This window comes from Mixophyes fleayi, chromosome 10 (assembly GCF_038048845.1).
Source record: "Mixophyes fleayi isolate aMixFle1 chromosome 10, aMixFle1.hap1, whole genome shotgun sequence".
NCBI lineage: Eukaryota > Metazoa > Chordata > Amphibia > Anura > Limnodynastidae > Mixophyes > Mixophyes fleayi.
In genome coordinates this window covers 4,341,845-4,366,507 of record NC_134411.1, presented here as the reverse complement: position 1 = coordinate 4,366,507, position 24,663 = coordinate 4,341,845, and the positions used below count along the sequence as shown (strand labels likewise).

Below are 24,663 nucleotides of genomic sequence, written 5' to 3'. Positions count from 1 at the left end.
GGTTTAGCGCGGAGATACTCTGGGGGGGATTGAATTCCCCCCTTAATGTGACCTTGCAACCAACAAAATTCAAGTGAAAAATAAATAATACATTTTTAGGAAAAAGAAGTGTAAACTAAGAAGCCTACCTAAACCTTATAGCACAATTGTGCACATCCCCTAAATAAATATTTTGTGGAAGCACATTTTGCACATTTAATTATAGCAGCAAGTCTTTTTGAATAAGTCTCTATCAGCTTTGCACACCTGGGGTCTGATTCATTAAGGAATGCAAATGCTGATACGTGCCGCAATTTGCGTAAAATTTGACGGAGGATGCCCAGAATGGGACTATATGCCAGCAACATCTAATTCATCTTCAAGTGCAGAGGGTCCTTACGACAGCCTACAATTTCATGGGCGGAACAGGGAGGGGACTGGGCATATGAGTGTAGTCAATGTACAATAAAGGCGTGCCGAGCTTGAACGCACACAGTGTCTGATATAAGCTTTGGGAATCTCAAAGGTACGTGTAGTTCTGTCATATCGCTTGCACCAGCTACAGGCAGGTGTCACTGCCGAGTGATAGTGATGATGGATGCGTACACATGCTAGAACATGTGTTTGCAATCAGCAGCAAGTGTAAAAATGCATTTTTATGTAAAGAAGACATTAATAACATCCTAATAAATGTATCTTATGGAAAAAGAAAAATATGAAGATTTTTTTTTAATGTTTTGTCATTAATGACTTATTAACAGGTGACATTAATTGAATACATTTTTTTTCTCACCCACAGGAGATGCCGTGACGTTGGCAGGTGAGCTTACCTCAATATAGCTATATTGTGCACAACATTCTCCTTTATATATATGCTGACACACAGTGATTTATATACTGTTTTGAGCGCTGGACAACATTTTTCTTTAGTTTGCATATTTTTTTTCTGTGCAGTCTGATGGGATTTTATATTCCACATATGAATTGGACGTATTCTGCAGTGTGTTTTCTGTCAGAGTAGAGCGTGCCTAGACCCGTAATCAACAGGAGACCTTTCTCCCAATCCACTTCTTGTTGAATACAAACTTGCATATGCCAAATTTATGTGTGCTTACAAAACAAAACCTGAAGTTACGTTCGTTTTGCGTGTCTTAATGAATCAGACCCCCTGGACTCTGCAACGCTATTCCACTCTTCCTGCAAAAAAAGTTCAAGTTTTATCGAAATGTTAGGTAATCTCCTATGCACACCTCATCATTATCACCATTTATTTATATAGCGCCACTGATTCCGCAGCGCTGTACAGAGAACTCATTCACATCAGTCCCTGCCCCATTGGGGCTTACAGTCTAAATTCCCTACCATACACAAACCTCATAGGCTTTCAATGGGACTGAGGTCTTAGTTCTGACTGGTCCACTCCAAGACTTCAGGCATTACATACCCGCTGTCACAAATGCACTAGATGTCCTTACTGAGGAACAAGTGCTTAGCACTTAGTCCAATATAAGACCAGAAGAAAAAGTCCTTATATATTTCAATCAGTATTAACACTGAGCATTATAAGCCTCTCTCTCTCTCTCTCTCTCTCTCTCTCTGTGTGTATATATATATATATACGGATGGCTGCTTCCCGACGAGGATCCATGGCGACTCTTCTGTGAACCGACTTCAAACAATCCCGCTGAAGGAAGACGCCGGCGCGACTTGACACCAGTGACATAGGCGACACTGTTAACGCTGCTCTTAAGGGGGTAATTTGAGTATGTGGCTGTGTACAATGTACAACCCTTTCTAAAGCACATTGTACACAGCCGCATACTCACATTACCCCCTTAAGAGCGCATTAACAGCTTTGCCTATGTCACTGACGTCATCAAATCACCCCGGACATCTTCCTTCATCAGGATTGGTTGAAGTAGGTTCACAGAAGAGTTGTCATGGATCCTCCTCAGTAAGCAGCCGTCCGGACTGAAGATGTCGGGGTAAATCTTGTCGGTGTACTCAGCACCGTTATGCCGCACACCACCCTTTTACACATACTAAAATCATGACATCAATCAGATGTTTTACAATAGTGCAAAGGAAATAAAAATATCAGCTTAAACACTGGAAGTTATCAAAAAAGTTCAATAAAACCTCTGTAGAAGACTGATATGATACAATTGAATCAAATATTCATTGAGACTAATAAACAACTTATTATGGATATCAATGTGCTCATACAATAATCCAACAAATAGCATTCCTCAGCTTACTCATTGGCTGTTTCCTCGTGGTTAATTGTAGGGTATCAATATAACTTTCCCATGTTCCGTTTTTACCTCCTTACCCAGTGACAATTCCACCCACTCCATTCTAAAGAGAAAGCTTTTCTTTAAACAGTTTTATAGGGGGAGAATCCCGGGGGGGCCAGGTGTCTAGTATAGTTGTATGTGCTGCCACACTGATGGCTAATAACAATTTTCTACTACCCATAGTAATTTTCTGATTTTTGGGAAAAATACCAAATATAGTCCACTCTAGGGTAAAGGGGGACAAAAAACTTTTTTAAAAACTAGGCTCATCTATCCCTTAAATAAATAAATAAAAACAGGTATGACTGAATGTAATACATGATAACAATGCAATTTGTCCCTTTCTTATAATGTTGTACAATTCTCAATGGATATATAGTGGAAGAAGAGGTGCCAAATTATCCTGCATTCCGGATTCTTACTTTATCCAAGATTTCTTTACCAAGTGACGCAAACTTGCTATTGAAACTTCTAAACAATGAGGCAAAGGCAGAACTGCCAATGGTTTGCGAGAATTGATTTCTATATGAATAATGAAGACATTACTCAAGCAGATGGAGACTGTTTTGAGGAATTTTGCTCAATATAGTCCCAATGGTTAGATTTTAAAGATTCTGATAAGTACAGATTACACTGTACACCAGTGGTTCCCAAACTTTTGCAGTTCGTGGCACCCTTAGAGTCATCATAATTTTTTTAAGGCACCCCTCCAATATAATTACCGAGCAGTCCTGTTTTAGAAGTAGTTGGGTCAAAAAATTGTAATAAGTATTTAGGTCAGGACAGAAATGCTTATTTAGTTGTATGCAAAAATGCCCCCTCTGCATCCAGACACTCTGCCCCCACTGCATCCAGACACTCTGCCCTCTCTCACGCTGTCCCCCCTCCTCTGCCCCTCTCACGCTGTCCTCCTCCTCTCCCCACTGTCCCCCTCCTCTGCCCTCTGTCACGCTGTCCCAGCTCATCTGCCTTGCTGTTCCCCTCCTCTGCCATCTGTCACGCTGTCCCCCTCCTCTGCCCTCTGTCACGCTGTCCCAGTTCCTCTGCCCTCTGTCCCCCTCCTCTGCCCTCTCTCACGCTGTCCCCCTCCTCTGCCCTCTGTCAAGCTGTCCCAGCTACTCTGCCCTCTGTCACGCTGTCCTAGCTCCTCTGCCCTGTTTCCCTCCTCTGCCCTCTGTCACGCTGTCCCAGCTCCTCTGCCCTCTGTCACGCTGTCCCAGCTCCTCTGCCCTCTGTCACGCTGTCCCAGCTCCTCTGCCCTCTGTCCCCCTCCTCTGCCCTCTCTCACGCTGTCCCAGCTCCTTTGCCACGCTGTCCCCTCCTGTCACGCTGTCACTCTCCTCTGTCCCCCTCCTGTCATGCTGTCACTCTCCTCTGTCCCCCTCCTGTCACTCTCCTCTGTCCCCCTCCTGTCACTCTCCTCTGTCCCCCTCCTGTCATGCTGTCACTCTCCTCTGCCCCTCTCCTGTCATGCTGTCACTCTCCTCTGCCCCTCTCCTGTCATGCTGTCACTCTCCTCTGTCCCCCCCAGAGCCGGATTTAGACCTCATAAGGCCCTAGGCAGGATACTGTTTTTGGGCCCCCTCCCTGAAACAATCCATAGCACTATATTTTTGCAGCCTACCATATACCCCTATAGTTAAGAAGATGTGAAAGCATGTGCCGCCGCTGCGCGGCGGCACGCCGCCAAAGGAGGTGGGGGTGTGGCTTGCCTCTTTGGGGGCGTACCTAACATGTGAACAGAGCAAGGCCACCCTGCTGCAGAAAAAGGCACCCCTAAATAATTACCGAGCAGTCCTGTTTTTTTAAGTAGTTGGGTCAAAACAACCTAATAAGTATTTAAGTCAGAACAGAAATATTAAATATTAAATTAAGTTGTTTGCAAAAATAATGCGCATAAATCCAAGGATGTGCCCTTGTCACTTTTGTCCCTCAATCATCACACTGTGCCCATTTATTGCCACTTTTGTCCCTTCAAAATATCACCTTTGTGCCCTCTCACTGTCACCTCTGTTCCCCCTCACTGTATCACATCTGTGCCCTCTCATTGTGTCACCTCTGTGTCCCTCTCACTGTGTCACCTCTGTGTCCCTCTCACTGTGTCACCTCTGTGTCCCTCTCACTGTGTCACCTCTGTGTCCCTCTCACTGTGTCACCTCTGTGTCCCTCTCACTGTGTCACCTCTGTGCCCCTTCATTATCACCTCACACTATGTGCCTCCGTTTTACTTACCTGTCTTTTTCTCTTTTGTATTCCACTTTTCTGTCTTCTGGTCTTCTTGTCTTCCTGTCTTCTTTTTTCTCCACCACGCAGCTCCTCGGTTAGTCCTCACACAGTGGCCGGAAACAGACTTTAAAAAAAACAAAAAAACAGTCACGTGATCGCATGACAGGTCCCAGCAGTCTCTCCTCCTCTCTGTTTCCCCTGAATGAAGAGGAGAGACTGCCGGGACCTATCATGCGATCACGTGACTGTTTTTTTTTTTTTTTTTTAAAGTCTGTTTCCGGCCGCAGTCTCTTTTACTATGTCGGCAGACAGAGAAGTATGGCAGGCGGAGGGGAGCACTTCTCCGCCTTGCCTACCCCGCTCACCGCCAGTCCTGACTGGGCCCTCTGGGGACCGCTAGGCCCTAGGCAGTTGCCTAGGTTGCCTAGCGGGAAATCCGGCCCTGGTCCCCCCCGTCACTCTCCTCTGTCCCCCCCCTGTCACGCTGTCACTCTCCTCTGTCCCTCTCCTGTCACGCTATCACTCTCCTCTGTCCCCCCCCCTGTCACGCTATCACTCTCCTCTGTCCCCCTCCTGTCACGCTATCACTCTCCTCTGTCCCCCTCCTGTCACGCTGTCACTCTCCTCTGTCCCTCTCCTGTCACGCTATCACTCTCCTCTGTCCCCCCCCCTGTCACGCTGTCACTCTCCTCTGTCCCCCTCCTGTCACGCTGTCACTCTCCTCTGTCCCCCTCCTGTCACGCTGTCACTCTCCTCTGTCCCTCTCCTGTCACGCTATCACTCTCCTCTGTCCCCCTCCTGTCACGCTGTCACTCTCCTCTGTCCCCCCCCCTGTCACGCTGTAACTCTCCTCTGTCACTGATATGACAGCTGCGTGAGAGAGGAGGCTGCTGGGTCCTGGCGCCGCGCAGATTGGTAAGTGTTTCTGTCTGTTTTTTTCATGGCTGGCCCACGGCACCCCTGAGACAGCGCCGCGGCACCCCTGGGAGCCGCGGCGCACAGTTTGGGAACCGCCGCTGTACACTATAAAGCAGAAGAAGGTTCAGCATGGACTGCTATCTTAAATAATGTCCAAGTCAACATTTTGGTCAAGGAGGGCGCCCAATCTAACGCACTGATATATGTGACAGGTCGAATAAGTCCACCTTGCATCTCCCATAGGTGTTTAAGGACTCCAGGAAGAAATACTCGTTAGGGAGCAAGGAAGTTTACTGAAATATATAGGATTGGGACAGTTGATTGGTTTGCATTTAAAAAGCACCTGTAAATGGTCTAAATTTAAATAATTAATTTCTACGAGTAAAACAGAAAGGATGTTACACATGCACTTCAATCGCATAAATGGGATTTAAAACGCTGACAGTAGCGTTCTGTACACATGTTAAAGGCGTTCAGTACTAAAGCTCTCCAAATGAATGTAGAAAATTTTAATTGCTCATTATAAGCGGGGAGCTGTTAGTTTTTAGCTGTGAATAAAGCACTATAAAATTGGGCATGAGTGTATGTGAAGCTAGAAAAGTGATTAAAAAAAGTGATAACTTGAAAAATACGAGTGTGAAAACACCTTAAAACAAATATAAATACAAAGCTCTTGTATGTGTTTTTATATTTTCTTTTTAGCAATAAACCATTGCATCACTATGATATTTCAGCTTCTCTTTCCAATGTATTAGACATTAGTAAAGTACATTATTCTACATTTTACAAATTAACAAGCTGTTTTCTTTATTGACTTTACATACTGTATAATTCAATTATTAATAGACTCTGTTATCGTGGTATAAAGCATATAAATTTGATGCACACCTATAGATTGGTATAGTTTTTCTTTTATCCTCCTGATAGGTAAGGTCTTAATCCTCGAATTATAATAAGCAGTTTGGAAGATCAAACGGGGTCAGCTTTGTGGGATAAATTGTGGAAAGAAATCAAGCAGAAGATTACAGTACAGATAAAACAGTATGCCTGCGTTAATCAGGTTTTTGTATTTCAGGGAAACAAATGAATGTTTGAAAAATGCACAATCCATCCATAATTTGAATAACATGGTATTCAGAGCAATACCTGATTTGGATAAAAATAATTTTGGGGGTTTAGTACTCTTTAATTGAGAGGTACAATCCTCATATAGACCCTGCAGCTGTACCACAGCATGGGGTAAATGTATCAAGCTGAGAGTTTTCCGGCAGGTTTGAAAAGTGGAACTGTTGCCAATAGCAACCAATCAGATTCTAGCTATCATTCTGTAGAATGTGCTAAATAAATGATAGCTAGAATCTGATTGTTTTTTCAAACGCGCCTATGTAGGCCTTTATTGCAGGCTTATCAAGGAACGCCACCAAATAAACCAGCATTTCCTTTTGACATATTTTTATTTTTCAACAAAGAAAAATATTTTAGTTGTTTTTGAATCTCTAAGGGAAAAGAAGATAACACACAATTTGCTGAGTACAAACTTAAACAAATCTTCACATTTTAATGTTTATTTGCTGAATTTAACTGATTGAGAAAAAAGTCAGGGAATAGGTTATTTTTTACATTTTTAGCACCCTGTTCAGGACAGAAATCACAGCTCCCAAATGTTTATTGTATCTGGCTAGAGGGTCTTTCTATTAGGGATTTGTTTGTCACTCTGCCTTGCAGAACTCTTCCAGCACAGAAATATTCTTAGGTCATATGGAATGCACTGAATGTTTGAAGTCTCCCCACAGATTGTCAATAATATTCAAGTCTGGGGACTGTGAAGGCCATTCTAAACCATTCAACTTTCATTCCTGTAAGTACTTCATGATTCCTGTAAGCAGTTCATGGTTGATTTTGAGATCTTTTGGATTGTTATTTTGCTGAAATAACCAACACATTGTCTGCTTTCCAATTATTTTGCATACACTGGGACATCCATTTATAGGATTTGTTTATATTTAATTGAAACTATTCTTCCTTCCACAGGTCAATGTTTCTTCTGTCAGAGACTGCCACACAATAGTTCCACGCTAAAGCGTCACAGTCTGCAAAGTGTACTAGTCTTCAAATGATTCACCTGTTTTACTCCAAATGTATTTTCTGTGATTTTCACCAGAAAAATACATTTGTTTCACCCATTCACGGCAGTTTATTCACACTTTTTCTAGCTTATTCAAGTATTTTACACACTTAATGTGTTCACTTTTGTAATGAGTTCGTAGGGAAGGTTTCCTTTTGACAAGTCTTTGAAGCAACACTGTACTGTGGACCTGGAGACCTCTACTTCAATGTCAACTGTTCCTTTATAGTGACGCAGGAGCCTTTTAAATAAATGATGATCATCATCATTTATTTATATAGCACCACTATGTCCGCAGCGCTGTACAGAGAACTCATTCACATCAGTCCCTGCCCCATTGGAGCTTACAGTCTAAATTCCCTAATACAGACACACACTCACACACAGACAGAATTTAGGGTCAATTTTGATAGCAGCCAATTAACCTTCCAGTATGTTTTTGGAGTGTGGGAGGAAACCGGAGCACCCGGAGGAAACCCACGCAAACACAGGGAGAGCATACAAACTCCACACAGATAAGGCCATGGTCGGGAATCAAACTCATGACCCCAGTGCTGTGAGGCAGAAGTGCTAACCACTAGGCCACTGTGCTGCCCCAAACCTGATGATGATGATGATGATGATGATGATGATATTTGACCCGTTTACAAGCAGGTCTGTCAGCTCTTTTTCTGGGTTTTCCAGATTTTGCCTCGACTTCATCAGTTACCCTTAACTTCCATTTCCTAATGATGTTCCTAACAATGACATTTCCAAGATTCAAGCATTTAGATTTCTCTTTTGTCTCTCCTGCTTTGATGCAATCAATTAGTTTTATTTTCAAGTCCACAGACAGCTGCTCAGTGAATACAGTACATGGGTACACCTATGCACAGCATATATAAGTAGCTTGTACTACAAATACATTGGCCTGCCCTCAAAAGCGCTATATACAAAAGGTAACACTTAGCCGTTCATTTCCATGGAGTACTGGCTGGACTCATCTAGGTTTTTATGTCCAGAGTGGTGTGATTGGGGACTACAGTGGCTGATGGTGATGGATGTATGTAGAGGCAAAATGGTAAAGGTTAATATTCTAGTAGTATAGTAACAAAGGAATATCAATAACAGGTCATAATATCTACATGACAATAGAAAAGTATATAAAACTGGAAGGTGGGGGTAGATAGGTAGACAGTGAGTACTAAATAGGACATAGATATACAGAGGAATTATTATCTTTGACTTATAAGGGGCCACAAAGGGTCCGCAGTGCTGTACATTACATATGCAGAAAACAGAACCAAGACACAACATGATACAAAAATGTATACAAACACAGGTGACAGGGTAAAGCAAATCAGATTATATCTGGGACAGATAGTGAAAGGGATGGTAGAAATCAGCGAGAAGAAAGCCAAAGCTTAAGAAGACAGGGAAAACAGGGCTTGTGAAGCAGGCCAAGAGGTACAGAGGGTGAAGGAACAATAGATGGAGCACACAAGGAAAGAGGGCCCTGCTCCTGAGAGCTTACATCCTAAAGGGAAGGGGGAGACACAAATAGGGTGGTACTAACTGGGGGAGAGAGCCAGGACAAGGAAGTTAGGAGAAGGACTGATAGACTTGAATAAATAAATGAGTCTTAAGGGCACGCTTGAAGCCTTCAAGAGTAGATGCTAACCTGATGGAACGTGGAAGATCGTTCCACAGCAGAGGAGCAGCCCGGGCAAAGTCCTGAAGACGGGAGTGAGAGGAGGTGATCAGTGAGGTAGTGAGGCAGCGGTCACAGGCAGAGCGGAGGGGGCGGGTAGGAGTGTAGGTAGAGATGAGATTTGAGATGTAAGGAGGGGAAGATTAACTAAGAGCTTTAAAGGTGAGGGTGAGGAGTTTAAATTTAATTCTGTAGGGTATGGGGAGCCAATGTAGTGACTGTTGGATGGAGAATGCAGATACAGAGCGGCGGGAGAGAAAAATGAGGCGGGCAGCAGCATTGAGGATAGACTTAAGAGGGTCAAGGCGAGAATCAGGTAGGCCAGAGAGAAGGAGGTTACAGTAGTAAAGGCAAGAGATAACAAGCGAGTAAACAGGGGTTTTCATGGCTTCTGTGGTGAAAAAGGTACGTATCTTAGATATATTCCGAAGGTGGAAGTAGCAGGATTTTGAGAGGGACAGAATGTGAGGATTGAATGAGAGGGAGGAATCAAGGATGACCCCAAGGCATCGGTCTTGGGGGACAGAAACGAGGGTAGTGTTATTAACAGAAATAGAGAGGGGGGGAGGGGGGAGAGTCCTGGCAGGGGGGAAGACTATAAGCTCGGTCTTAGAAATATTGAGTTTAAGGAAGCGTTGGGACATCCAAGATGAGATGGCTGAGAGACAGGAGGAGACACGAGACAGAAGGGAAGGGGAGAAGTCAGGGGATGAAAGATAAATTTGGGTATCATCAGCATAGAGGTGGTACTGGAGGCCAAAGGAGCGGATGAGGACCCCAAGGGAGGAGGTGTAGAGGGAGAAAAGCAGGGGGACAAGAACGGAGCCTTGAGGAACGCCAACAGGTAGGGGAAGAGGGGGTGATGTAGAATCATGGGTAGAGACTGAGAAGGAGCGGTTGGTGAGGTAAGAGGAAAGGAGAGGACAGTGTTACATAGGCCTATAGATTTGAGAGTTTGCAAAAGGAGTGCGTTGTCAACGGTATCAAAGGCAGCAAAGAGGTCAAGAAGGATAAGAAGGGAGTAGTGTCTATTGGATTAAGTGAGGAGAAGGTCATTAGTGACCTTAGTGAGGGCGGTTTCAGTGGAGTGGAGGGGGCGAGAACCAGATTGGAGCGGGTTAAGGAGTGAGTGAGAAGAGAGAAATGAGGTGAGACGGTTCTAGACAACCCGTTCAAGGAGTTTGGAGGCAAAAGAAAGAAGCAAAATAGGTAGGTAATTAGAGAGAGGCGGGATCAAGGGACGGTTTCTTGAGTATGGGGGAGACAAGAGCATGTTTAAAAGAGGAGGGGAAGATTCCAGAGGAGAGGGAGAGGTTGGGGAGGTGTGCAAGGTGGGAGCAGGCTTCAAGAGAGAGGGAGCAGAGGAGGTGGGAGGGGATTGAGTCCTGTGTGCAAGTGGAGAGGGGAGAGGAAGAGAGAAGTGAATGGACTTCATCTGCAGATACTGGAGTGAAGGAGGGTGAGTTAGCGGGACAGGAGAGGAGAAAAGAGATAGCAGCAGCAGAGAAGGGGGACAGATTGGGCATGGAGGGGGGAGAGGGTGGGGTAAGAAGGGACTGCTGGGAGATGTCATGGCGTATAGACTCAATCTTGGATGTGAAGTGGGTAGCAAAGTCGACAGCAGAGAGCGTGGGAGGGGAGAAGGAGAGAGGGAGGGGAGAGGAGGGAGTTGAAGGTGGCAAAAAACTTAAGGGGGTTGGAGGATTGGGAAGAAATGAGAGCTTTAAAGAAAGATTGTTTAGAGAGGGATAGAGCCGAACTAACACACAAGCATGAAGTTGAAGTGGAGGAAGTCAGCATGAGTGCGTGACTTTCTCCAAAGCCGTTCTGCACTGCGGGAGCATTTTTGAAGATAGCGGGTAAGTTGCGGCGGGAACCAACGAAGCTTGACGGTGACAGCCGGGGCGGCAGAGTCAAGTGCAGCGTTAAGAGTGCGATTGTAGAAGGAGACAGTCTTATCGGGGGAAGAAAGAGTGGTGATGGGAGAGAGGAGCGAGCCCGGGGAGGAGGAGAAACTGGTAGGATCAACTGTATCAAGATTACGCCTGGTGGTAGTAACCTTGGGGGACGGGGACGATGAGAGGGGTGGAGAGATGCTAAAAGAGAGGAGATGGTGGTCCGAGAGAGGAAAAGGTGAATTAATGAGGTCAGAGACAGTACCGAGGTGTGAAAAAAACAGATCTAGGGAGTGGCCACTGCGGTGGGAGGGAGTAGAAAGATATATGTGTTACCATGTGCTATGAGAGGCAAATGGGCTGATCTACTGTATGTTGGAGAGTTTTATGGAGTAAAAAGATGGCAGTGTGAGAAGAGGCAGCGGGACTGTAATGCATATAGTCTGGTCCCATCTAACTGTTGATGGCAGGTGAGGTAACCAGGGTGAAAACTGAAGGAGTGACATGTGAGCCTTGCAAGATTTGAGCGGGATTATGCGGCCACAAAGCCTAACGGAGTCATGTGAAAGCGCTAGAGACAGAGATAGGGCTCTAACGAGGGGGACTAGAGTCTGCAAATTCTGGTTTCTCCATGATTTAGGTGTACAGCAATTTTAATCCAGGACCCGGGAAGGAGGAGGGTAGTCCCAGGTCACCAGCAAGAGTGATGAGGGGCAGCTGCCATGGGGTGGCTGTAACAGATTCCAGTTAGGAGGTAGAAAGAGCCCCAAATTTATTGAGCAGTTGCGTGGCGGATGCTGTGAGGGTACCAGTAAATTAATCTCTTCAGGAGATTTAAATAGTCCCATATTAATGAGAGCCCTGTAGAGAGAGGGCAGTGAAAGGGGGATCCCCACCATCAGGGAAACCCCAGAAGAAGCACCAGCATTGACATTGTGAGCATAGAACAGTGTATGGGAGTTGCACATAGAGAAGAGAGGGAGAGTCCCCAACAGCAGAGAGGAATGCCTTTGGATAAAAGTGTCTGGAAAAGAGTCATGGATGGAGAGAGGAACCCTTGGAAGGGGTGAATGTGATTGGCCAGAAGACACATGTGAAAGAGGTCCCAAGCAAGAGCTAAATTTGGGGAGGACGTTCCACCTGTAAGAGAGCACCCTTGAAAAGCAACCCTATACTGTGAGAGGGAGGTCACAGCAACTAGGCAGTCAGAAGTCCCCACAGTAACATATAGATAGAGTCCTGTGGTTGAATAACTGTTACATCAAGTGAGTACGATCCCCTGCTACTGCGATGCATTGAAGATGTCTGTCTGAGTAACCGTCCATGAAATTACACCAGTTACTGCAGCATCTTCTCTAGCAGTGAAAGGTCCCTGGATATTGGGATGATATTGAAAGTGGCCATGTGAGATGCAGCAGTGAGGCTGGAGCATGAACCTGCGAAGTATGCCCATTGTGTGCTGAGAGCTGTTTAAGAGACCTATGCAGTATTGAATGTGTGGAAGTACTGCAGCCAGCAACATCGGGTATGCAGCTGCTTTAATAATACATAATGGACTCAGTAAGAAATGTGCATGTGGAGTTAAGGAGAAATGTAATGTTTAACATCTGCTGAAGCCATGTGCTGCAAGCGTTTGGAGGAAGATGTACTTGTAACCATGAAGATCTGTGCTGAAGGAGTTTGGCGTTTGTGTCCTCTACCTTGCAACCTTTATGATATGTGCGTCAGGAGAAGGAATCTGAAATAAAATATCTGTATTATTGTTTATTTGTTCTTTGACAATTGCACTGCACACAACTAGTGTCCTTTCCATGTTGTGTTTAAACATCTGAGTAACCAGGTGACTCCCTGGTCGAGGATGCCACGTTCACTCACACAACAGCCAGAGTAGAGTTCTATTTATTAAGATTCTGTGGTGTCAATATGCAACGCTGTGAATCGCAGTGATGAACAATGAAACAACGCTGTAATTTACCATGTCAGGGCTGCTCTGTGACGTCCGGTGATCTCCCCCCATCCTCCATGAACTCTTTTTACTGGTAGTCTACCAGTGACTGGAAGAAGTGCTATGCGTAGGGATCCAGCCAAGCTGGAGAGGCTTCAGCTGGATGCCATTGAAAATGACAGCTACCTTAAGCTTTAGGCTTAATAGACTGGAGAACTTTGCAGCCCCCATATTGATGTATGAGGTCTGTCTTAAGAAAAATTAAATGTGTATTGCATTTAACCCTTTATAAATCATGCGATGGCCATTTGACGTAGAAAACTGTTGATTCCTGTTTTTATTGCTGATCATACCTTAGTAAATAGACCTCCAGGTTACTATATACATCTATATTAAAGTGACGTAGGGGGGGTTTTACGACGCAAATCCCGCATCATCATTTTCCCACCCCCTGCTGTAATTGGACAAAAACTGTGATGCCCATTTAGGGGACATGGCCAAATGATGAAAACCCATCGGGCCCCGTCTCCAACACGCCCACCACGACCCATGACTCCAGTGTTGCGAGGCAGGAGTGCTAACCACTAAGCCACCATGCTGCTACATTTCTAAAGAGGAGACCTACAGTATTTAGGTTGAAATGTGCCATCCTTCTCAAAGAGAACTCCTCTTATGGCAAGTCGTAAATTATTACGTTAGTGTCTCTGGTTTTATTTCCTATTTTATTTCTGAAACTTATTTGTGCAACTTATTTTGCATGTCTTGTTATTGACTGTTTTGTAATTAAGCCTTGGAAACATTTTTTCGGATTAAATACATTTAATCTAGCATATTCTCCGTGATTCTTTGTGAATTTACGAAGCCAAGTGAGGCTCATGCTACATGTGTATGTGATTTAAGCGTGTAATATTAATAAGTGGTTTTGGTGAACGTAAGGACTCCATAGTAAATCCTTCATAGTGGCAGAAAAGGTGTATTCATTGGTAAGCGACCAAGGTAACTCCAGTTATAGCCAGCTGCTTCAGATTGCTGTATATGAGACAGGCTAGGTGTCTGTGACAAAATGATACTTTTGAGATACAAGTCCCATGTACAGATACCATCATTTGGCGCCACAAATTTCATAGTGCCAGACAGTCAGCAAAAAAAACGCGGGAAGCAAAATACAATAAGAGAGAATGGGAGTGCAAAAACTGGAAGAGGTCTTATAAGTACAAATAAAATGAGAATCACAACAATCACGTTGACATACAAGGTAGACAAAGAGGACATGAGACATAGGGTAGAGAGGAACCTGCTTTTGAGAGCTTACACTCATGAGGGAAGGGGAATCAGAGACACTACAATATCATTGCTCTAGTAGCAGAACAATTATTTACATTTTATACATTTTGCACAGATTATCAATGGAAGCCCTTTATGTTGGTAACATCCATACCTGTTGAGGCAACCTGATCAAAGAGACCAGTGAATACCAGGTAACTCAGACCTCAGAATGGCCCTAACTGAAGAGCAGCATCCTCTATCAGTAAAGGCAGTCTCTAACCTCTAAAATCTTTTTATCCAAAAGGGTGAAATCACAGCAGGGATATAAATCACAGCCTTTCATCAGGTTAACTTGCCTGATGCTTTGCCTTCTAGGAAAAGGAACTCAGATGAAAAACGTTTTGATATATGTCAGTATTTCACCCAGTGAACATTATGATTAATGCAGCATTTCATGTTCAGAGAAAAAGACATAACCCAAATACTATTTCCATACACCTCTGAGCAGCTGTTTAATGATGATGTTAGGAGAATATACACTGATAATGGGAGCACAGTACTGTAAAATACATGCAGGAGAAGGATGATGAGGTCAAATTTTAGAGTTCTTCATAGAGAGGTTTGTGGGGGACAGTGACAGCTAATTATAGACGATCACAAGGTAGTAGGTGCTGTACATTACCAGATTCTAGTTAGCCTTTAACGGATTTTAGGAATAAGGCACCTTGCTTGAAAATGCGCCAAGTTTCTGATTGTCAATATTATTTTCAATAATATGGATTCAATTATTTATTTTCAATACATCAATAACAATTATCTAGGTTTTGTGCTAGGATATTTTTTTCCTAAGATCTTTTTCTATGTTGTGTACAATGAAATATAAATTTAATTTGCAATCCATTTAATTAGAAAAGAAAATTCATAATTAAAACTTTATTTGCTGCCAACTGTAAAGTAATTACTATTCTAAATGTGTTTTTACATGGGTGTGCTGCGCACTATTTATAGAGATTTAACTGCACCAAATCAGTAATAATTATGCACACTGAGCAGAACTTACATCATACTTACCAACTTTGCACTCTTTCCCTCCGTTAGATCCCGGAGGGGAGGTGAGGTGTGAGGATGGGGCAGGTGGCGTCATTTTGCTTGGGGGCAGGGTCATGAAGGCTCTCATCCTGCCCGCTTCACTAGGAAGTTGTCAGGATATGGGAGAATGGCCTGCTCTCCCGGGAGTCTAGGAGACCTGCCTGGGAATCAGGAGTCTCACAGACATTCTGGGAGAGTGGACAAGTATGCCTTACATTTTATTTTGTTACTTAAAGGTGGTATCTGGTTTTGGCCCAATAAATTTATAAAGTTGACAATTTATTTTTTCTGAATTAAGACTTCTTTAAGACTATACAGCTGGTAGCTGGAGTAGATTCCTAAAAGAATAAAAATGGGATTTGTTAGAGACCAAGCTATGCTCTGGATATTCATTTTAAAGTAATCAGAGCATTCTTCCCAACTGTCCTGATATATGTACCCACCCCTCCCCCAGTAGTGCTCAGTGAGTGCAAATACTTTATGGGGCCAAAGAAAACTACAGCTCCCAGAAGCCCACAGATGGGAAGAGGGAGCTGGGGCAGGGCGATTGTGATGAGCCCAGAAAACGGGATAGGAACGCAGAAGCGGGAAAGCCAGTGAGTGAGGAGGTTGCAATTAGTGGTACCGGCACATAGAGGAACCTTGTGCAGATCTGTGAGACTGTGTCCACAATTAGGGTGAAGAGAAGTTACCAGGATAATGGGGATTAGCCCTGAAGATCAGGAGCACAGAGAGATGTTGGAAGAAAGGGTTTTAAATTACACTGATATAGTTTGAGTGCAAAGCTGCTGTTGAATTGGTATCACTACCGATCCCAGGAAACTGTCACATAACTGTGTGAATTAGTGGTCATCCATTTTAGTTCATACTTGCCGACTCTCCCAGAAGAGTAGGCATCCTGGGGAGAGGTCATGTGAAGGGGGGGGGGGGGGGGGGTTTAGGAGGGGACATGGTCCTGCCCCCTGCAAAGAAATGCAAAATTTCATAGCAGAGGCGGGGTTTAATTATGCTAAATCGTTTCACTAAGCCACACGTCCACCACTTTCCGGGCGAATGCCTACTCTTTCGGGAGGACTCACCAAAAATCGGGAGCCTCCCGGACATTCCAGGAGAGTAGGCAAGTCTGTTTTAGGTGTAACTGTTACCTGTGGTGAGTGCACATTTTGTTAGTTCAAATTCACTGTACAGTTTAGAGACTTCTTGTAGACTGTCATAAGGACAGCTTCAGATCCTGCTGTCAACAAAGCTAGTCCTGTGTTCAAGGTTCATTATCTGGGATCTAAAGTCAACAGTATATAAAAAAAAGTGTTTACTTTCACAGTGTCTTTGCCTGCTCTGCTTTCTCTTGATTGGAGTTACGGAGAACTGTGGGCCTCAATCATCAAGGAACGTAAATGCCGATACACTGCGCATAGCCAGAACCAGATTTTTGAGCGTAAAAGACCCGACGATGTCGTGGGTGGAAAGGGAAAGAGCCTATGTCAATGTAGAGTAAGGGCGTGTCAGGCTCGAGCTCGCACAGCAGCATCTGATTCAAGCTATGGGCAAATCAAATGTTCTTCTGTCATATCACTTGCACCAGCTACAGGGGAGGTGAAGTGCTGAGCGATAGTGATGATGGTCACCTATGCATGCTAGAACGTGTGTTTGTAGCCAACAGCAACTGTAAAAATGCATTTTATGTACAGTAGACATTCATAACATCCTAATAAATGTATTCAATGAAAAAAACACTTTTTTCCTGATGTTTTGTCATTAATGACTACATTATTAGCAGGTGACATTAACGGAATAGTTTTTGAGGTTCTTTCTATTCCACATATGTATTGGATATCTCCTGCAGTGTATTGTCTGTTAGAGCAGAGCGGACCTAGACCTGTATTCATCAACAGATGTGTCATTACATCCACTCCTTGTTGAATACAGATGTGCGTATGCCCGTTGTCTGTGCATTTAAAAAAAAAAATGCACATTACATTCATTTTGCATTCCTTGGTGAGGCCCAGTGTGTGTATCCGATCTAAAACTCAGGCTCACAAAAGTACAAGTTTGGATCAAGGATAGAGTGACAAAACCATGCTTAAAGTGTGTTTAACTTCACAAGAGCTCCAACGCAAAATAGACGGGATCATAGCACTGCATTGTGTTGTTTGCATGGGCGTGTAGTGTGATGTGTGCAGCAGGTTATTTTAAGTAGATTAGTTGAAGCAAACATAATGGTATCTCTCTAGGCAGTCTTACGTCACTTAGAACACTGCTGAGATTTAGATTTTTATTTGCTTAAGGTAACTTGCTAACAAGTCTCTCCCTGGTGTTCATGATCCTGGACATTCACCTACAACCAACAGTCAAGATCTGGGTAGTGGCACTGCTGGGAATGAGGAGGTAAGAGACATACTACTACACACACCATTTCATTCAGAGCAAAAAAGGGTTTGTTATATATGGGCTGGACAGTCCGGACGACCTGAATGCCAGAACTGTCTGTATATTCGACAACAGAGGTGCTTTTTTGAGGAGAAGGGGTTTGTCTAGCACTATGCACGCCCTTTGTGATGGTACACACATACTGTCCGATTTGGACTGTGAAAATTGAAGGGAGGTATGTAAGAGTACGAATGATACTTGATGTTGCACAAAGTCATTCTTGCTAACATTACTTTCTCTTTTCTTTAACTGAAGAACCCTATCGTACCACAGAGTCACCACTTGCCCTCAAATCTCCCTCAGTTTCCCAAGCCCGCTGCCTTGGTGTCACACTTGACTCCACCCTCTGCTTTATTCCTCACATCCAGACTCTCTCCCAGTCCTGTCGACTCCACCTTAAATACATTGCCAGAATACGCCCTTTTCTTATCCAACATGCTACATAATCTAACCATTCTCTCATTGTCTCCAGTCTTGATTACTGCAACTTCTGCTATCTGGCATTCCCCTCACCCATCTATCTCCACTTCAATCCAACCTAAATGCTGCAGAAAGACTGAACTTCCTCTCTCACCGCTCCACATCTGCAGCACCACATTGCAAATCCCTACACTGGCTCCCTGTGTCCTCCAAAATCAAATTCAAATTACTCACCCTTACCTATAAAGCCCTCAACACCACCACCCTTTTATATATTTCAAAACAGATGTCATTTTTAAATGTAATTTAAGAAATTTTAGGCGTTGTGCTTCAAATTACAAAACAAAAACTAAAATGTTAAATCCCTATGATCCCAGATGGTAACTCAAATCCAGTTCACTAATAATTATCCTGTTCAATAATTTGGAATTGTCGATATACATCAGGGGTGTATATACCTCAAAGTTGCATTTCCCTACAGCCACCAAGTATAATTAATGAACCTGTCAGCCAAAGCACATATATGGAAACGCATATTGATATTTTATTGTTCATAACATTATTTCCTTATGAAGACCCTACAGTGCACATATTGTCTGGTATTACAATATAGTGTATAGACAAGCTATCAAACATATTCTGTAACTGTACAGAACATATTCTCTAACTGTTCATGATGTATATGTACATTTTGAACATCCCAAGTCACCCAAGTACACTAAAAGCATATATAAGACAATATGCAAAATACCCACAAAAACAACTGAAAGGAACCAAAACTTACAATGCTCAAATACACATCAATTTTTTTAACCTACATATCATAGAGAATTCAAAAGGTTTCTTGATCAAAAGTCTAAAACTGAAATTTGGGTTGAAAACTGAAATCTAGAAAATAAAATCTACAAAAACCAGTAATTATGGCAGAATATCTCTAATAGATCCTATATACCAAACAGAAAACCCACATAAATCTAAGCCCACAGATTGTGACAAGTGCGTATATACTGTAAGTAAAGGCACAAATGCATGCACTGTAAAATGTAAAACTTTAGAATGACGCTGGTGTGAGTATGAAGGTGTTTAGCTTAGAATGGATCTCACATTTGAAGCAGGCAGCTCTGGCGGATCAATAATGTCAGTTGCTTTAATTGTCTGCTCTAAATAGTATGGTGGATTTGTGCACTTTGGGTATTGCAGATAAGAAGATGGTATTGGCCAAAGGGTTGCATGTAATGGGTGGAAACACAGCATTCGAAGCTGAGATGTCTCAGAAATTTTTATAAGCACTTGGGAGGATAAATAAATAGTCACTACAAAGAGCTTGGGTTAGTGCCCCAATCTTTATTTGGGGTGTGAGACTAACCTAATAATCAGGTCATATGAAAGGGGAGGATTTTTTTTTTATATTTAACTTTTTTAATTTTTAACATTTTTTGCACAATTTCCCTTCCTCCAACATCACTTACATTTACTGAAAGTTCTAAATAGCTGCTTTTGCAGCTGATTGGCACTGTCCTTACAGCCAAAACTGGAAATGGCCATATCCCATAGGTTGCATACACCACTTAAATAATGTCCAGGACAGTGGACGAAGTGGGGGGGGGGGGGGGATGGAAATTTAGAAGTGGCGGTATAAAAATGTAAGTGAATGGAATTTGATAGCTTCACAGTGAAAACAGTAGGATAAGTGGGACTATGGCATACCACCCTATACCAGCCCACTTCAACCGCAGCTCCAGGGCATTTGGGCAAGAAGTTGTGGACAGAGAGGTAGGGTCACAGTTTTATAATGCATATTTTCAAGTATGGTGTGCGTGTTTATAATTGTATATTACATTTAGACTTTTATGCAAGTTATATACGGTTACATTTTCTGTACATTACCAATTTCCAATGCTCTTAAAGGAGATATCCACCTTATGTTACAGTTATTATCAATTAAGTCTATTAGTGAAGGGAGTGGGGATTTATTTTTGTAAATGCTATGCTGTAGCCTACTGCTATAGTTTCTCTATTAGCCTCCCTTTAACAGCTGCTAGTAGAAAATGTATGTTCTGAGGAACAAGAAGTGACCTCCCTCCACAGTCCACTAGTGGGAGAATATGAGCTGAGTACTATGAGGTACCAATAGGGGGACACCGGACTACTGAATGGCTCGATGCAGAAACTTTGCCTAGGTAAACAGAAAAGAAAATATCATATTGAGACGCTGGACTGCTATCTTAGCAAATAAACTGTAGCAGAATATTACATCATTGAGTTAACAGATAACAATTAATAGAAGGACGACGCAAATAATGAACATTTACTGTAAGACCTACCAATTATAATGGAAAATTTTAATGAGGTCAATATTGACAGGAGTTTATAAATATTTATATAAAGTCTTATCATATTAGTGATGAATCTATTGTGGTGTATAAGTATAATGTGGAACAGACTCTTCTAAATAACATACACTACATATAGAACAGCTCCAGATTGCTTTATGGATGTAAATCCCCTTCAGCAAGAAGGAGTGAAGTGATCTCTCTCTGTGACAGTTCAGATATCCTTTATGGAGTGTGATTGCATTTCTATCTGTGGGTAAAAAGCAGTGAAGAGGAACGAAAAGAGCCTGAAGATGTAATTAACTCCCCTCATAATTAATATTAGAAAAAGGTAAGCATATGGCCAACTTCGGGGGAAGACTTTGCCCGGCCTAGTATGAAGCAATGCCATGGGAGAAGAACACGGAGAAGCAATATGTTAGAGGAAGAGAAGGCTCTGTAAAGGTAGGTGGGAAAAAGCAACACAGAGTAAAAGAGTGAGAAATAACAAAGTAAAACTTATGAGAGAAAGGATTAATAAACGATCATTTATAAAACACACAATATATTGGTAAACCACTTTTCATTTTGCACAGTACAAATATCACTTAAAAGTCCATCCTATTACCAGGATAGAACACCCTTCATTTAACGAACGTTTTCTGGGTTTCTCTTAAAATACTGCTTGATTAACCCCACTTATGTCTCAAAGGGGTTGACCAGTTTGGATGATAAATCCTTAATTAAAAATGCCCCAGAGTTAGGAAATAGGGAGGTAGGTCTCCCGCACCAGTCCAAACTATTCCTAAGGCCAAGAGCCGCTATGTCATTCAACTTTTTTTTTTTGCTATCTATGGGGGCACGTCTGATCAAGGGGGAGTAGTCTAAATGCTGATAACTCCATTAAATAAAATAGAACAGTGAGAGATCGTCAGGCTGCATTTATTGCATGTGTCACTATAGAATGTTGTCATTAGATCTGTGGAAATGTGCAAATAAATGTTCTTTTCTGTATAAGGTGCACCTGTAAAGAAATAAATTTAAAAAATATAGTGCAAGGACAGATTTCCAGCACATATAAGAACATTTAGAAAGACATGTATTTTGCAAGGTGGGAAGAAACATACTCTGTAGCATCCCCCAAGTCAGGGGAAACCCCCATTAAATACTCCTTTTAATTTTATTTAAATATCTCACAGCACGGTGGCTAAGTGGTTAGCACTTCTGCCTCACAGCACTGGGGTCATAAGTTCAATTCCTGACTATGGCCTTATCAGTGTGGAGTTTTGTGTGTTCTCCCCGTGTTTGCGTGGGTTTCCTCCGGGTGCTCCGGTTTCCTCACACACTCCAAAAACATACTGGTAGGTTAATTGGCTGCTATCAAAATTGACCCTAGTCTCTCTCTCTCTGTCTATGTCTGTGTGTGTCTGTATCTATGTTAGGGAATTTAGACTGTAAGCTCCAATGGAGCAGGGACTGATGTGAATGAGTTCTCTGTACAGCGCTGCAAAATCAGTGGCGCTATATAAATAAATGGTGATGATAATGATCAGGCATAAAACGAGGAGCACAAGTTATATTTGTAGAGTATTTACCATAGATTTACGAATGCAAGCTGCCACACTGGAGGAATAAATTGTTACAGTAGTGAAGCATGTTACATAAGATATACAATTAACAAAATTAAAATAGAGTCAGTTCTTGTTCCCTAGGATCCTTGTTAAAAGCATTCTCTCCCTGATATTTGAGATTACATAAAATGACATTTTTATTTGCAGGGTTCTAATGAACATCCAGTCATTTTTATTCAGAGATTCCCGTCTGGCATCTATTTTGGCAATCCACAATGTACCTCTAGAGAGATTGCAATTTGAGATTGGACAGATAATAACCTACATTACCTAAGAAATTTTATATTAATGGAATATAATAATAATAATAATAATAATATATTTACTGGGAGAACATTTTCAACATAATTTTCTAAATTAGCAACCAATTAGATTAACTTTCATACAAAGCTAATGGATGGCTGTTATAAGTATGTGATATTCATACCATATTATAAATAAGACATATAAAAATATTCAGAGCAAAAATTGGGGCAAAAACTATCCACATCTATCCACCCAGCCATGCCACCATTTAATAAAGATCATAAAGTAAATATCATGAGGGTATGTAAAGAGATAAACTGGGACAACAGAAGTTGCTGAAGTACATTTTTCATTCTTTACAGACAGTCTTTACAAGACTCTGCAAAATGAATTACTATATCATTTAAAACACTATGCACATCATTGAGAAAAGGCTAAAGGGACTATTAAAGCTGTGGAAGCATTACTTATGTATACTCCCAGAATGTCCAAGAGACTCTCACATTTTGAATAGTTCTCCAGAGCCCACTAGAGAGCTGGCTCTTCTACCGGATCCTGCCCACTGGCTAGCGAGTTTGACAGGACGAGCGGCCTCAATGACGCGATTCACTGTGAAACGCGTTATTTTGGCCCCACACCCGTGGCGTGAGGATGTGACATCGGCATTTCACTGCAGGAGGCAGGGCTAATATGACACACTTTTCTGTGCTCAGCCCCCCTCTCTGGGCAAATACTGTATTGCATCCGCATTTCAGCCATTCTAAGTCACCATCGATTGTAAGGCACACACTAATTTCAGTACCACCAACAGAAAAAAAAAGCTTTTATTATATGGAATTGCGATCATTTCTCCAACGATGAACATTTACCTCTCTAATGCCAAAATATCAACATGCAATTCTATTTCCATGCTCTTTTGCAAACACAATAACTTTTTATTTCAATGTTGCTTCGTAGTGAAATCTGTTTGACAACATTTTGATCACAGTAAGGGATCAAATTCAATTAAATAAAGCTCCACTATAATGAAGTAATGGTGGCTCCACACTTGCAAAAGGTGTGACTGTATTCAGATGGCGGGGTGAAGCGACAACATTCAAACTTCCGTCTGCTGTTCTAAGACGCACCCGTGGTTCTAAGATGCTCCCCGGTTTTAGAGAAAGGAAAAAAAGGTGCGTCTTAGAATGGAAGCAATACGGTATGTGTGGAAGCCTCACTGTCTGTAACGGATTTACTGGATACACTACTAATCTTGATTAGCGCTGGCTTACCTGAGGTGCGGAGTCTAACGATCTCCTCGGTATTCACCAAGAACCACCACAAGGCGGGATGGGCTTTGCTGCCAGGAGTCGCAGGTCGCGGTCCTCAGGTTTGCCCCAAGATGTAGTACAGCGGAGTAGGAGCAAGATGAGAATAGTCGGACAGGTCGGGTCAGTACACAGGCAGGCAATGCAGACAGAATCAGGAGGCAATCTCGGAGTCAATCAAACCGGGTCGGTACACGGGTCACCAGAACAGATGCGTGGTCAGCTAGCTGGGTCGGTACACAGGAAGGCAGATAAACGTATAGAGAAAGGAGCGTGAGGCAATCCAGGTCAGGAGCACAGGCAATAAGGAAGGTCAGTAAGCCAAGTCGGTACACAGAGGACGACGGAATCCAGAAGGGTAAACAAGCTGGGTCGGTACACTGGAGGTCAACACACAGGAAGCAGGAACAAGGAGGACACAGGAATCAGGAGCCAGGAACTGGTAAGTTGCTCTGACACTCAACGAGTGTCAGAGCTATGTTTTTATACAGTGTCCCATTTGAATTCCCCGCCCTAGGTAGCGATCATGTGACCGCCCTAGGTAGCGGTCACGTGACCGCCAAACCCGGAAGTGCGGCTTCCGGGTCCGACGGAGCGGCTGGGGAACGTGGAGAGGTAAGTATCGTGACACTGTCACAGAAATTAGTGCACCTGAGCGTTGCATTCTTCCTGCAGCACTATCTGGGTATTTGTGCAAGGATGTAGTGGTCTACTATTCTTTTCAGTGAAGGGCCTCATGCTTCTGATCAGTCACTGCATATTGGTTTGACACCCAAATGGGTGCCTCCACTGAGTATCGGTGATGGGTACACTTTAGCTTTAGAACATCTAAAGGTCTTTTCATCAATTTCTCTCAACGCACTGCAAAACAGCCTGTTCTACTTTTACCA

General features: G+C 42.9%; 1 protein-coding gene and 1 long non-coding RNA gene across 3 annotated transcripts in view; one reads left to right on the top strand and one right to left on the bottom strand.

Annotated features, from left to right (window-relative positions):
• MACROD1 (mono-ADP ribosylhydrolase 1) overlaps positions 1–24,663 on the bottom strand; it is a 505,697-nt gene that overhangs the window by 371,804 nt on the left and 109,230 nt on the right. The window lies entirely within an intron of this gene.
• On the top strand, positions 777–7,815 carry LOC142103352 (uncharacterized). Its single transcript, XR_012679332.1, has 3 exons — positions 777–799; positions 7,214–7,278; positions 7,452–7,815. It is a non-coding gene; the product is annotated as an uncharacterized LOC142103352 (long non-coding RNA).